Source organism: Paramormyrops kingsleyae, chromosome 13 (genome assembly GCF_048594095.1).
Source record: "Paramormyrops kingsleyae isolate MSU_618 chromosome 13, PKINGS_0.4, whole genome shotgun sequence".
NCBI classification, from domain to species: Eukaryota; Metazoa; Chordata; class Actinopteri; order Osteoglossiformes; family Mormyridae; genus Paramormyrops; species Paramormyrops kingsleyae.
In genome coordinates, this window is record NC_132809.1 from 12,073,132 (window position 1) to 12,088,581 (window position 15,450).

Below are 15,450 nucleotides of genomic sequence, written 5' to 3' on the forward strand. Positions count from 1 at the left end.
TCGTTGGCACTGCTTTGGCTGACTGAGCATGTGGAATCAGAGTCAAAGCTAGTTGGTGACACCGAGTTCTCTGACTGGCATGTTCGCCAACTGTCACCTGTATTTGTGCCGGAATGTTACAGCACAGATTTTCACGATCGACAGGAAGCCGACCATTCATCGGCCTTGGTGGTGGTAGCTTTTTTGGCGTCGACTTGCCGGGTACCCAGCGTACGACGGGCAGCTTGGGGGCTCTGCTGTAAGCGCTGTGGCCTCCAACCCACAGGGTTGTGGGCTTGATTCCCGCTCCTGTCTGTGTGTGGAATGTGCATGTTCATTCAAACTTCCTGTGGACTCTCAGCTTTCCTCCTGAAGTCCAAGCATATCTGGTTGGTGATTCTCAGTGGTGTGTCAGAGTAAAGGCTGCTAAAACTTTGCATCCTGTCTCAACTGCCCTCCGCCTGGGATAAGTGGATATTATGGACATAAAATGTTTCTTAAATGTCTTCATCTGTTGGTTGTTACACATTATAATGTTTTCAATCCTGATTACAAACTATTTGGAGGATGCCGGTGTCAGCTTTGTAAATGACTGAGACCAATTAATTTGGATATTTGCTAATATATTTCTTTTTTTGTTGTGAATTTATGTGCTTACACTATTAACACTAAAAGCTGCACAAGTTGGGCTGTATTATGACTGCAGAACACTGTGGCAGGGCTCGCAATGCAAACATTTAACACAAGAATTAATATCCAACTTCTGAGCAACTTCTTATATTAATGAGGGAGAGACGGGGCCGCTGTCTCTCACAGCACAGGACACAAGGCTGGGGGACACCCTGGATGGGATGACTTTCACCAAAAAATGACAATAATTAAATTTTTCCTTATTAAAGAAATAATAACAATAATAAAATGGGCATGAATTATGTCAGAAAATTAAGCTGCAATCTTAAATTTCAGATTCAAAACAGTGAACGTATAAATTTCGGTCATTGCAGCCTAGCAAAGGCACCGTGCGCTCTATCATATCTGCGCGACGGTAACAGAGAATTTCTCCCGGACTGTGAAAGTTATATTCCTGGTCTGCGGTTTGCCGGGGGAATGCCATAAACCTGAAACAAAATTAGAAGCATGTGATATGAGAATTACGGATACCGCAAATTCAAAAGCAGACATGCTACCTTACAACCGTGCGATGAAGGCGCGCTGATACGCGTCTACGAAGGACATTAGCATCGACCGCAGATAAACACGGAATCTGCTTAATCACCGAATCTGCTTATCACCACCAGCAGGGTCTTGGCTTCAGCCAGAGGAAAATCAAACTTTAGCATTGAAATTGCATGGATTCTCTGGTTTATTTTTCTATTCAACTCCTGCCAGGAAGCAGCCAGGACCCAGTAAATATTTGCGGTGCTTTCTGAAGAATGACCACAGCATGGTCAAATGGCTTCCAAACGAGGGGTTCTGCTCTGCCTCTCGGGGTGCTATTCGATGTTCGCTGCTTGCATTAAAAAAAAAAACAAAAAAACAGCAGAAGTCATCTGGTGGATGGATTTCAAAGCGATTCCCTTTAATAGGCTGGTGTTTAAGAGGAGGACGGCTACGCTGGTTTGATGTGGGGAAACCCTTTCTGTTAATTGAAGGAAAGGGCCTCCTAAGGGCAGCTGGAAAACCCATGACATCACTCCGGGGGGAAAAAACTGAAAACGCTTGCCACTGATTAGCAACCGTTTCCAATTAGAGCAACAGAGGACTTGCTAGGGGTTGTTTCCAGAGATTCCTCCTGATTTTTTTCTTTCTTTTCTTTTTTTTCCTGGGCAGTTCATTTCATGTCCTGATGTCTATTTCCCCCTTGATATGGGCTCACGTCGTTCCCGCACAGAAGGGTCTGTGCGTGTCTGCGTCGTTCTGACAGGGGAGCGAGGAGGCTGTGGCCTCGGGTTCAGATGAAGTCAGAATGCAATTATGCTTCAATGAACCAAAGGGGAAAGTAATTAAGACCAGCTGCTCGATTTGTAATTCCGCAGTTTAGGTAAGGCCACATTTTCGCTGTGGGTGAAATATAGAGATTACTTATTTCTGGATGTGTAAAGAAGAAGGGGGGGGGGGGACACACCAAGAAAACAGGAAAACGAAAACCATATGTTTGTGTCTGTAAAGAAGGTAAGAGGCTGAACTACCCAAAGCATCTCAGTCTACATCGCAGTGCAGGGTTATAAAAATGGCAGCCAGGAGGGGGAGACTCTCCATTTACGCTCTTGTCTTGTGAGTTCAGGCCAGGTGGCTCCCCTTGGATTACGGCTGGAGCCTCATCAAAAACATCCCTCTATCTTTGTCAGTGCCTCCTCCTGTCATAATCTCTGCAACAACCACCCCCCCCCCCCCCCAGCCCCACCGCGCACCTCACCATATTTTCCAGACCCTGACATCCATAGATACGGTATCCAGCAACAGTAGCTGTGTGTTGTGTGGTGGGGGGAACCATAAGGGATGAGGCTGAACCCGACCACCCCTCCCCCCCCCCCCTACGCCCCCTCCAAGTACAGAGTGACAAGTGAGAAAGAAAACTATCCTTTTTGTTCTTGGAAAAAATGTGCCAGACCCCGTTCCAAATATCAAAAACCATAAGAAATGAAACAAAAGAAAAAAGAGCAGATTTATGTGCAAAAGAAATACTTTTAGACTCATTTCAGACCTGAAAAGCTACAACTTTTAAAGGATTATGACAGTTTTTAAATAATATCGTATAAAACCGTCTGTCCATGAACTATAGACCAAAAATTAGTTCCTACTGATGTTCTCCAGTTGATATAGGAATGTTATATGCAATATGCTTCACACTTATCACATATAAAATTACAATTTAAACATGTCCAATGGAAAGAAAATAAAATGATGCAAAAAAAAAAACAAGAAAAGTCAGTAAAGAGGATCATATTCAATTCCAAAACGATTAATTTCAAATTAAAATACGAATATCTTAAGTCAACACTGGAAACACAAAGTTATACATTTATATTCTCTGACAACTACTGGAATTTTCCACTTCTAAGATGTTCAACAGTCTTTCCTTTGACACATGTTTTCTTTAAAAAAAAAATTAAAAAAACCTTCTCTAACTCATGAGGGACACTTTTTCCCTAAAGGTGTCCTGCTTTGTATCTGGCTTTGATCATCGTTCATGAAAAATATCATTTATGTGTTGCAGGTAGGAGGGCCTGATGTATCCTCGTTGTAACTTGGTGTGCATAACCACTGCAAAGTAATCTTGTTTTACGTACTAATTTGGCTGCTGGGAGAGCTGTGATGCTTTTGGAGGTGGATAGTTCAGGCCCAGAAAGTACAAATCCAGACCAGGATTTTGCTTCAACCAACCAGCTGAGTACTCTGTGACTGTGACTCTTTATACTCAACTGGTTGGTTGAAACAAAATCTTGGTCTGGATTTGTACTTTCTGGACCTGAACTATCCACCTCTGGATGCTTTAAATCCAGTACCAAGTTGTATTACCCTGGGCTATTATGACAAGAATGTGGCTATCGTTTTGATATTAAGTGTGTAAAATTATAAATCTTACATTTTCTTTGGTTATCTCTGGCCCCAATGATGGAATCTTCCACAGGAAGCTAATGAACGGTAAGACACTTTGCATCCTACTGCAAAATACTCACCCATCCAATGGGTTCCATTAAGCTAAGATGGTATTTTGGCCCTATGTTTGTAAACAAAAATGTCCAACATTTGTCAGATATAAATGTGAACTAGCTAAACCCTTAAAAAAATCACCACATCACAAATGACAACAATGACCTCCTTGTATAAACTTGTCCCAGCTGGTGCATATATAGACATCTGCGTCGTATTCACTGTGTGACAGGTGGTTATCTTCTGTGCACGGAATAAACTTCTATTCAAGCATATAACTCGAGAAAGTATTTCAAGCTAAGTCTGCTTGTAAAAGTGTATTTCAGACAATTCTCTACCCTCACATCAGTGTATTATTGACTCATCCTGACTAAATCCCCATTTACCAGCAGTGACGAGTTAACAACTGAACACTTAACAACGTGACAACAACACAGCTTAGAACAAGCCAGCAAAGCGAAAATGATAGTAAACTATTAAAAACGTAGATTCTCTGTCCGACCACATTACAGCCATCAAAGGCCAGCTGCTGAGCAGCTAATCAGATGTGACCTTGCATTGAAACTGTTTCCAGCCGGTTTGCACTGCACCAAAGCACCTGCATTATTGCAGTATAAACTTCCATGTTATTTTGATATTATTGCTTATTACACTATCATTATCTGGGGGGAGTTATTATCTTATCTTAAAAGATGAAGCGAAGTATCTCCAAGCCCAGACCTCTGTAGACAGGAACGAACTAGCGCGACATTTCCAACGTTCACACCAGGAGGAGCGTAAGCAGGTGGCCCAAAGTCAGGGGGAAATCCTGGGAATGAGTACGACTAAGGCGAGCGGAGGTTGTGGTTCCTCAAGAGACACCGGTGTGACCAACGAATGGGGCAGTGGCCCGCCACAGCAAAACGAGACATGCAGATGTTGTATATCTCTTTTTCGTGTGTCTCTTCATTGCTCTGAATATTTTATTGTATTATTAGCATTGTCCCTCAAGGTTAGTATAATAGAGATGGAAAGATCACGAATAGCTGCAGGCAGCAGGAGCTGCAGGAAGTCAGGGCGTCTGATTTCCTGCGACTATCTCCCTGGAGGACTTTGTACCCTCTTCCTCGTGTAATTCCTTTGATTGCCTCCTAGGCTTTGTCACATGGGCTTTAAGGGTCCTCTGCTCTGGACCATAAAGGCGACCTCCTGAATACAGCAGAGGCCTTCCACTTACACTGAATGCACAATATGCCTGACAGGGAAGGGAACCCCAAAGTGAACGCTCCAGAACCGCATAGAACCGATGACGAGCAAAACATCTCAGCAGGACATTCTGCTACCTCAGAATCAGCTATATTCCTGCATACTGTAGATAGAAGGCATTTCTCTTACCTTCTATCTTTAAGGTGCCACCACCAGATATTATATGTACAACTGTAAAATCCACTTATAACGGACTTCAAGGGACTGGGCAATACAGTCCATTATAGCCAAAGTCCATTACATCCAGAGTTGCTGTATGCCCAGAACACAACTACAGGACACCATTTACTCATGCCACACCCCAGCAGTCACACTTGTGGTATAGATTATTATATTGTACATGTAGTAATCCAACTTTACCTGACCAGATGCGTGACTATTAATAATCCCGACTACGTATCTGCGCTGGATATCCCCGGCACGCCACACGCCTTGTAGGCGGAGCTGCATGTTCGTTATAGCCGAACAAAACTACAGCTAAAAGCGGCCCTGATGACCAAATTGTTTGTCCGTTATAAGCGAAATTCCGTTATATATGAGTCCGCTATATCCAATGCTTTTTCTGCAGGTTTGTAAAGACGCAAGGACCTCGTCCGTTATAGACGATATTCCCTTATAAGCGAGTCCACTATAATGGGATTTTACTGTGCTAAGTTTTCATATAAACCAGACTGCATATTTCTTGGAACTGTCTTCAGTCTGCTGTGTGAATAGACTCATGTTTATAGCTACGTTCCTGACAAATGTGCCTGACATGATTTTCCAGTCATTGAATACAATTTCTTTCCACGTTTAAATCTTACAAATACTACACAGGTTAAAATGGACCTGTCTGATACTCTTGGTTTATTTATTAAAATATTTATAGTACATCCTGTTTATGTAAATAATACTCTGGCAACGTTTAGGACATTGTGCTTCAAAGACAGCAATCAATATGGACAAATCTGTAACCGCAGAAATTTGGTATACGGCGGTATTCTGGGTAAACTGCGGTATGTTCGTTCGCCAATATTTTTTGTGAGGGGATACATTTCAAAATATTGCCATAGTGTTGCTTTTTAAAATACTGTGATAATGCCTTATACTATGGTAGGAAGTCGGGATGGTTTTAAATAATGAAAAGTTAGATACTGCTTAATATGACTATGAGTCACGGTTACCTGATAGACATCTTTAATTGCTTTCTAAAACATTCATATGCTGGTCTGGTTTCATATAGCACGGTGTTTTAAGTACTTAAGGTCATTGACCTGTAATTAAAAACTGGTCATTTTAGTATTTCTTGTATGACTTCTCAATACCCAGGTCTCTCTTGATTTTTTCCAAACAATGGCTGAGAACAACAGCATGAAACCTGAGGATGGCTTCAGGTTTTTAACCCCACCAGAATTTTTAGACATTCAAAAATGGCCCAACTGCAACACACTGTGCGCATGTCATCCTTTGCCTACATGCTAGACCAGCTGAGACAGACAATATAGTTATTCTCTGCTACAGAACTCAATGAATGGTTTCAACGGAATGACGGCCCACCCCCAAGGTCGTTATAGCCAGTGACCTCATGATAACACATTCTCAAAGAACGCCCCTCGCTGGAATCCCTTGGCAAACACCCTGAAGGAGAGAGTCTGCCCCCCCCCCCCAGCCTGGATGTGAATGGCGTGATAACAGCAACAGACATTCATTCATTTCAAAACCGACTCTCCCAAAACCCTCTGCTAACCATTCCCTATCCAATTCACACCCATAAAGTGGTTTACCACAATTACCAGATATGATAACTTATATAATCTTATAACCCAAAAAAAAAACCCAGCAGTCTATCTATGATTCATCATAACAGTGAGGACTCTGGTAGACGATAGCTCTGACCTCTGACAGACATTACACAATGCAGAATGCCTTCACATCCTTATCATTTTCATTTTATATTCAGTTTCCCACTACATATAGCCCGTATTTACCAGGATTTTTTGCCAGAGTCTGTATGACACTCTCCTCACTAAAGAACCCGCTGCTCAGGTTGTTTCCCAGGATGCCAGAGTCCAGCGTTTGGTGTTCTTCAGCTCACACATCTTAAGCTGCACCTGCCCATCCAGATCCATCCACCAGTATTTTGCCGGAAGAGAAGATTATGTCAGTGCAGCAGAAGGAGCCCCAAAATTCACACGGCTACCTTATGTTTTTTGGGCCATTTTACACGACCAGGTCTGGGGACTCTGTGCTGCATCAGGCTCAACATCTGGCTTCAGAAGAGACAGAAAAGAGAGAGAGGAAAAAAAAGACCATTTCCATTGCTGACCACAAGCTCATTCTGTTGACATCAGATTCCACCTTCCCCATTCCACCCAAGTACACAATAGTATGGAAAGCGATGAAACAGAAGAACAATATGCAACTGTTTCGAGACAAAATCTGATTGGCGGCAAGGTTTGGGGCTGATGTCCTGCATGGGAAAGGGTCTTCAAATAGGTGGAGAAGGAGCAGAATCATGCCGGCTGCCTGGGTACTTGAGGGGCCCCTGCAGGAACCAGGGTTGAGTCTGCAAACTTTTTCCATGAATGACTTTCCTTTATAGCCAAACATGGGTTGGGGGGGGGGGGGGAGGGGGGGGGACTGAAATTTCACCGCTTCTATTGGTGGCATGTGTAGCAGGGTTTTCTGAATCACTATCTAATTTAGTCATTTGTCTTGAGGCACTCAGCATGAAAAGGGAGAGTGCCTGTTTTTTTTTTTTCTTTCCCCTGCAGGTCAACTGGTTAGAAGCTACTCTATAAGCGTAGGACGTATGATTGGGTCCATGGCATCTGGGGGGGAAAAAACGGCAGCCATTGGCTTTGGCGTGTTGATGGGTATGAGAGAGGGCGGTGAGAGCAAATGGGACTCAGCTAAAACCTCCTCACTTCCATGTGGGATTCATTTCATGTTCTATCAACAGAACTGCTGCAGTGTTTTTTTTTTTTTGTTGTTGTTGTTTAACGTCGATGCTAACGTGTTTTGTTTAGAGTGAAAGTGCAATCAGGAAATACTTCTTGACAGTCTGAATAGTTTTAAGACATATTTTACCCTCTTCATAGGAGAAAATACGTAATGAGATTAAGAAGGAGCGGATCCTGGAAAAGCCGTCGCACTGCATCCCTGGAAAAAAAGATTGATATGTTGTTGTTCACAGTCCATCCGAGGACATTTTTTAATTACAAATAAATTACTCACTGTTACATTTTCGTGTGGTCTTTTTGTAATCTTGAAGATTTGTTTTGAACTTACATAGCACAATTTTCTTTGTTTGGGTTCCAAGAGGCGTGATTATTTTCCTTTAAACCATACCAGTGTTAGTACAGAACAAAAAAATAAAAAAAAGTAGGACAGCCCTACGGCAAACAGTGTTTGGTCAGTTTGTTGTACACAGATGTAACTGATGTTGTTGTTATTGTAAAACACAAAAAAGCAGTTCCCAAAACCACTCTCCTCACAATAACAAAAGCTCTAAGTGTCTGTCCTGTCGGCCCACCTACAGTACAGAACGTGTGAGCGTTCAGTGAACAATTAATCTGTGGATGACAGCGATGGGACGCAGCCAAAGCGAACTTTCCCCATCCCGCTGTCGACTGGATTGCTTTCCGAGTTCTTACCAGCTCATATAAAACAGCTTATGTTCCGAATATTTAATAAAATTCAAAAGCATTAAAAACCACGGTGAAATCCACAGCTTCAAGCCGGCTCCAACTTTTTACCCTTCTACATTTCCCTTCCAATAAATTTAATAAGATTTTCAAAAAGGAATAAAATGTTCAGCTTTTCTCAGCCAGCACTGAATAGATGGGAAACTTAATTCTATTATTAGTATTTACATAACTTCATTGAAGAAGAAGAAAAAGTGGTTCATTGACTTCACAATAATGGCTTTTTAGCTTGAACTGCTAACATGCACATGTGTAGAAGTTGGGGGTGTGGGGGGGATGCTGGAAAAATAATTACTAATACTGACGTCTGATTCTGAAGGTATTCCCCCAACAAAAATACATCCTATTATTTTTTTCCCTCTTCTCAGGTTGGTTTATGAATATGTTCTCAGTCGTGGTTTCTTTCTTTGAAGGTTTCCAATGAATCCCCTGGGGGGGTTTGGAGGTAAACCCCCCTCCAGCCAGCACACATTACGGGAAACACGCATGGCTTTGACATGCTGTGGATATAAGGTGTGTTTTTTCACCAATTCTGGGCAATACAAGGCCATTGACGGTGATCTCACTGATGACCTCTGCGTAAGACTTTCCTCTCGTCTGAGACAACAGTGGAGCCTTTTCACTTTTGTTGCGGCCCCCGGGGGCTTCCACGGAGCCCCGTTTCCAGCGGCCCGACGGCAGCGCGAGGTTTTCCGTGGCCGCACCACCGCAGCTGAAGCAACAGCGGAACCTGAACTCCGTGCGGTTCCCGTCCAGCGCCCGTTGCGTGCGATTAGAACCAGTGCTGGTTCACGTTGGCATAAAGAGAAAGAGGGGGAAAAAAAACAGAAAACCTGAAATAATGGTCTGGCTTCAAGTTTTGAAAAGGCTTATTATTTACCTTCAAGTCAAGGCAACGGTAAGGAAAGTGGCGTCAGAAAAGCACTTTGAACAAATGCTCCGGCAAGAACAAGCCCAATTATTTAAAACAGCCCTTTAAGTCAAAGAGCAAGTTTGGATTTATTTCAGCTAAAACACAAAAAAATGGGTCTTTCAGGAAAGGCGGGGGGGGGGGGGGGGGGGGTGGAGTCTGTCTTTACAATCCTATTGCTGCTCCTTGCCAACTTTGTGCTGGCTGCGGAGTAAACGGAAATGAAAGCGTGCGAGATCCTCTTCTCCCGAGAATAACAGTAACCTCTCAAAACACAAATCAAACACACAATCGACGTCACAGGAAACTATTTTGAAGCCTAAAATCTCCCAAAGGGAGATTCATTAAAGTGTTGTGGGCATGTTCTCCTCTCCCTGCCACTGAGTTCCCCCCTCCCAAGCTGCAGCATAACCTGAACCACACTGGCAGCCAGTAATGGTGGGGGTGGGGCTGTTCTGCCCCCCATCTCCCCCTTTCGCCCCTCACTCTGGAAACGCTTACGAGCAACAGGCCTTGTTTGCGTCTTTCAGATGAAAAATTTGAGTTTGCAGACACAGAGACAGCAGTTCATTGTCACCCCGCAACCCCTGAAAACCATCAACATGGAGTTGTAGTGCACAGTACGTCACACAGCCCCCCCCAACCCTGCAGCCTGCAGCTAAAATCCTTTTCCAATGGCATCACCGACTTTCGTTAACAAATCCCCCATCCCATAGTCCTCAGCATCTCAAGGCCAGAGGTTAGAGGCTTAGAAGAGTAGGAACATCCCCCCCACCCCCCGCCCCCAAAGACTGACATAGCAACACGGCAGTTCACCTCCCTGACGTGGAGAAACACGTTCTGCATTGTGGACCTCTGTGCTGGGAAGATGGAGAACGGGGCTTCCTGAAACACGTGGTTCTCACGGCACATTTCGGCGAAGCTACATCCCACCACAGCCGCCCGGATGACACTCCAATGACAAGCACACCATTCATCCCCGCCCAAACCACCCCACCCCACCCTGGCCTTAATAAACTCACAGGCCACACTGGGAGTGACTGACTTAACCATCGACCCGAGAAAGTAAAACCCGCATGAAGCCCAGGGTAATTGGGAACCAGGAGACACAGGAAGATTCCAGATTCCCGGCTGGCCACCCAGAGACACCCCCAGTCTCTTCTCCGAAGATTCTCCATCCATTGCAAGAAAGGAGAGAAGAAACATCTCAAAGGTCATAAAGTCAGTTTACCCTGTTTGTTATGATTGCTGCCATCGATTCTGTCTGAAGTGCCGAAGTTTTGTGTGTGTTTGTGCATATTTTCCTCCTGCTTTGTAAAAAACTGAAACACTTCTGGTACAAATTTGTTCCCCCCCCCACCCCCAGCCCCCAAACCTCCAATGTAAGTTTGGAGGTGGCCAAGGGGGGCGTCATATATTCATTAAACTGGAAACCACAGCATTCTCAGACGTTTAAAAATCTCCAAGCGTAATTTCGCAGCGTTTAAGAAGTGTTGTAGCTCCCAGTGGGTTGCTGTGGGCCCGGACAGCCTTTTTACAATTCCGTTTTCCAATTAACCTTCACATGTCCCTCAGCACTGGGTCCTGGAACTGGCTGGGGGGGGGCCCGGGGCACAGCCTCACGGCAAACTTCCTGCGGGTGGTCAGCTTCCCGAAGGCCCGAGTCATGAAGGTTGAGCAACATCTGATTTAGCCACTTGGGTGGATGACCACGTTAATCGTTCAAAGGACGAGTGAGAAGCGTCGGACACGTCGAGAAGATGTCCGAACCTGATGGAGAAGCCATCAGCAGCAGCCTTCTGTAATTCTACTGGCCGAATCCTGATTATGACAACTGGACTGGCTCAAAATCCGCTGGGCTTGTGTCAGGACATACCAATGGCCCCACCCCCTGCCTGCCCGTTTTTGCATCATTAATAACATTAGCCAGTTTAAAATGCAAATGCGAACGGTTGCTTAAGACCACCCAGATCCTCAAAAAGGGGCCTGCTGATTGCAGATAAACAGAAATGAAGAGCCGGGGGAATTCCTTTCCCCTTGCAGGCAAACTGGCGTGCGAGGGTGAGCACCGCGATCTCCTCGGGAAGGCAAAGTCCTGGTCACCCCCTTCCCCCAACCACGGGCACACACGCGAAAGCCGAAAGGTGACACATCGGAGCGCCGGGTCTAATCTCGAAACAAGACTCACGGCATTTGCTCTCAACAGCTGGTGAGACTGGCGCCGGAGCCGGGAGATAGCGGCACGGGGAAGGCTGCCGAGCATATGGGCGCCTTAAAGGCTCCATCTCCGCTCAGCTGGCCAGGCTACCCCCGATCCCCCAGGCCTCTCAGATCTCAACACATTGCCATCGTATCATAACAACAGATGCACCCATCCATCTATCCATCCATCCACCCACCCTCCACATCAACAACTGAAGGAACCTCACCATTGCCAAAATATGGTGACATAAGGACAACGGCAGCAATTAGATGGGTCATTTTTCCGGCAATTACGCCCCCAGGGCATTCCCTAGCGGAGCGCTCGGGCCCAAATGACAGAAACTGCGTCACAGCAGGAAATGCGAGGATGCGAGGTCTGGCCGCCGGCCAGTTCGGGGCCCGGTCGTTTCCCCGGTCATTGCTGGCGAGTCGCATCATCTGCAAAGTATCTGCTGTGCAGCTGGCAGTGCTGTGCCTCGCTCGTCCTGCAAGGCCCCTCACAAACAGGCGGGCGGCCCCCTCCTTCAGTTTACAAAGGGGGGTGGGGAGGGGGGGGTGCCAGAGTAAGGTTCAGGGGTGAACGCAGTCAATCAACAAGACAAAGCAAGCAAAAGTAATAACTGGTGTTGGGGTTAATGTTGTGCTGTGAACTAAAGGATGCAGGTTTGAAGCTTAACACCACTGGGGCCATCTGGCTGTGGTTAAACAATGAGGTCACTCTGCTAAAGGCTCAGAGAGGAGGCTCACCCTGATATTCTACTCATTAATTATCTTCCTCTCAACAGTAGCTGAATAGATGCAATGCTGGGGCAAGTTTCTCCACCAAGGAGCTTAAAAGGGAGCGTGTTCCCCCCCCACCCCCCCGAGCGGGGAGCCCGGGGCCCACCCTGGGGTGAGGGAGGGTGCTCAGCGAGGACCAACAAACCACCAGCGACCTGGAGCTGGGGGCTGCCATGGACCCCATCCAAAAAGCTCCTGCTGGGACTCTTAGGAACCAGCCCAGTTGTCACTGGGATGCATTAAAATGTGCTGCCATTCCGGGAATCTCAACAGATAAGTCTTGTGCATATTTATAGACCTGGTGTTTCCGTGGCCAGTTTCCCCCCCACACACAGGACAGATGCCCAATATTCACAGAGACAGCTGGGTTGACCTTTGTTGCACGTGTGGATCCCAAATCTTCACAACTGGCTTGCTTTTTAACCCTAACACTTCCCCTCCCAAATTAGCAGTCCGGGGTGGGCCCATGGAGCCAGTAACCGCCTCTTCCACCACAAGAAACTGAGGCTGGTCCCAGGAACCACGGTGGGGGGGGGGGGCACCCAGGATGGGACAGCAGCCAATGAGAAGGTTTGCACTCTGACAGTCAGCCAATCACACCTAAGATGCTGGAAACGACAAAGGGTTTTAAGTGGCTTTTAGTGCCAGGAGCCATCCTAAAAGGTCTGAGGATTCTGGGCTGCCGTATAAAGGAGATTTTGTCCCCATCACCCCCTCAAAAATTCCTGGTTTTGAATAAACGATCGATGAAGACGGGTGGGTGGGAAGCGTGCATCTCCAGAGGCCCATGCAGAGAGCATTCTCATGAGCGCCCCGACACACATGCTGTGATGTCATCCCACAGTTCAAATCCCAGGACAGGACAGTCTGGGATCGGTGTACATAGGGTTAGGGACCATCTTTAAAACATTCACCACTCCTCAATTAGCCTCGTGTTGCAGGACGACAAGGTAACACTTTCGCTGAGGGACGTGATAAATCCTTTATTTGGCATTTGCACACATACAAGTACATTGAAATTCTTCTCCCTTCTATAGCTTCCCCAATGTGCAGCATCCCTGTAGCTGGGGGTTAAGGGCCTTGCTCAAAGGCACACGGATATATGACCATTCCGCCGAGGCTGAGGCTGGGGCTCGAACCGGCGACCTTCAGATCACAGGCACAGAGACTTAGCCGACTGAGCCACACGCTGGTCCAAAGCCGGTTCAGCAAACCCTTGGTTAACATCACCATACGGTTTGATAAGTACATTCTCCCTCCCCCCTAGACTTCCCCCTCTCGCTGTGTTTCAGATTTATGCTCCACAAAGGAACATTAACTGAAACAATCCATGCAGCCTGAGGGCAGAGGTGTCCCTCTTTAAAGGGGCATTGAAGGGCAACCCCCTCGGGTTCTCCCTACAGCCCCAGGCATGAGGCCAAAGCCTCTGACAGGCAGCAGGGACTCCGCGAGAACAAACAGGGAAATCGGTGCCAGCTGTTTCGCCAAAGCCGAGGGAAACGTATCACGCTCTGTGTTTTTTTATGGGGTATGAAAGAGAGGGAGGGGCATCCCGTTGCTTGGCAAATGGCGAGCATGATTTCCCAACTTTCATGTGGGGTCTCTTCAGGCGGTGAGGAAACCAGGCAAGAATTTGCTTTTCTTTCCCTCGTTCAGCTGCTTTCCTATGGGCCAGACTTTTGTTTTAAATCAAATCCGTTTATACTAATGCAGGATTTAGCTTCGCCTAGCAGAAAACAACAGCCAACGGTATCAATATTGACTTGCACCGTGGTGATCACCTGGGTCGCCTCATGACGTCCGTATCCAAGGCCTCGGACCTGCTTTGCAATCGCACTTGGAGAAAGAAAAAATTGGAGAAAGAAAAAAAAAAAACACAGAAGTAACCGCCTTTCACAATTCATATCATACCAGGAGGAAACCTCAACTGGTGATCTTGCTGCCAGCTACATCCCTAAAAAACACAGTGACAGAAAAGCCAGGTTTCAGTGATCTCGACACATCGTGTTTCTGTCCCGAGACTATTGCATATGAACAAATATTTCAGACACAGAAAAATCCATCTGGAATATATACACCAAAGTCCCAGTGACACTTTGAACTCAGGTAACTGCATGAAGATCACAATCTTTCTTACATTTTCAAAAACAGGAAAATACCAGACAGGAATTTGGGGGGAACAAAAAAAACGGACTTTCTCTCTCTCTCTCTCTCTCGATAGAAGTATGTTGACTTAACCCACAAAAACTTTTAATTGCGCGAGCCTCTGCATTTAACAGAACAAGCCACAGCAATCAGCAGACTCCAGCAAACTCACTGCCCTTCCTGGCCTCAATTCACACAGCACAGTCAGACAATGACATCCCCAATGATCAGGACAATGCAACACAATTACCTCCATGCTAATTTTCAGCTCGCTCTCCTTTCCTTCAGCTCTGCTGACCGTAACCAGATCAGACCTTTTCTGTCCTGACATCAGCTGGACCTTCCGCATTTACACTCGGACTATACACATTGTTACTCTATAAACTGGGACAGTGCTGTTTTGGACTTCCTTTGCCGGCCCCTAAGGATGGGCTCCCCCTTTCAGTCTGAACGTTCCTTCCATGGTTTCTTCTTATTAGGGAGTTTTTCCTTGCCACTGTCACCTCTGGCTTGCTCACTGAGCGCTTTGGGCAGGGACAATGTAAAGCTCTTTGACATAATGTAATATTTTTTAAAAATAAGTATATTGTTTAATATTGTTAAAATGTAAGTGCTATATAAGTAAGTTCAACTGGAAAAAAAATGTTTACAAACCCAAAATACCACACTTTTTCCCTTCTACAGATGAGGGCTTAAAATCACTTTGACACGTTCATGCTTTATTACCTCCTCCGTTTCCTGTCAGGTAAAACCATCAAGTGCCGTGACATCACCGGAGAACCAGCAGGGCGGCGCAGTAACATGATAAGGCAGCTCGGAGCCGGTAATAGCGGGCAACAGAGAGGCGGC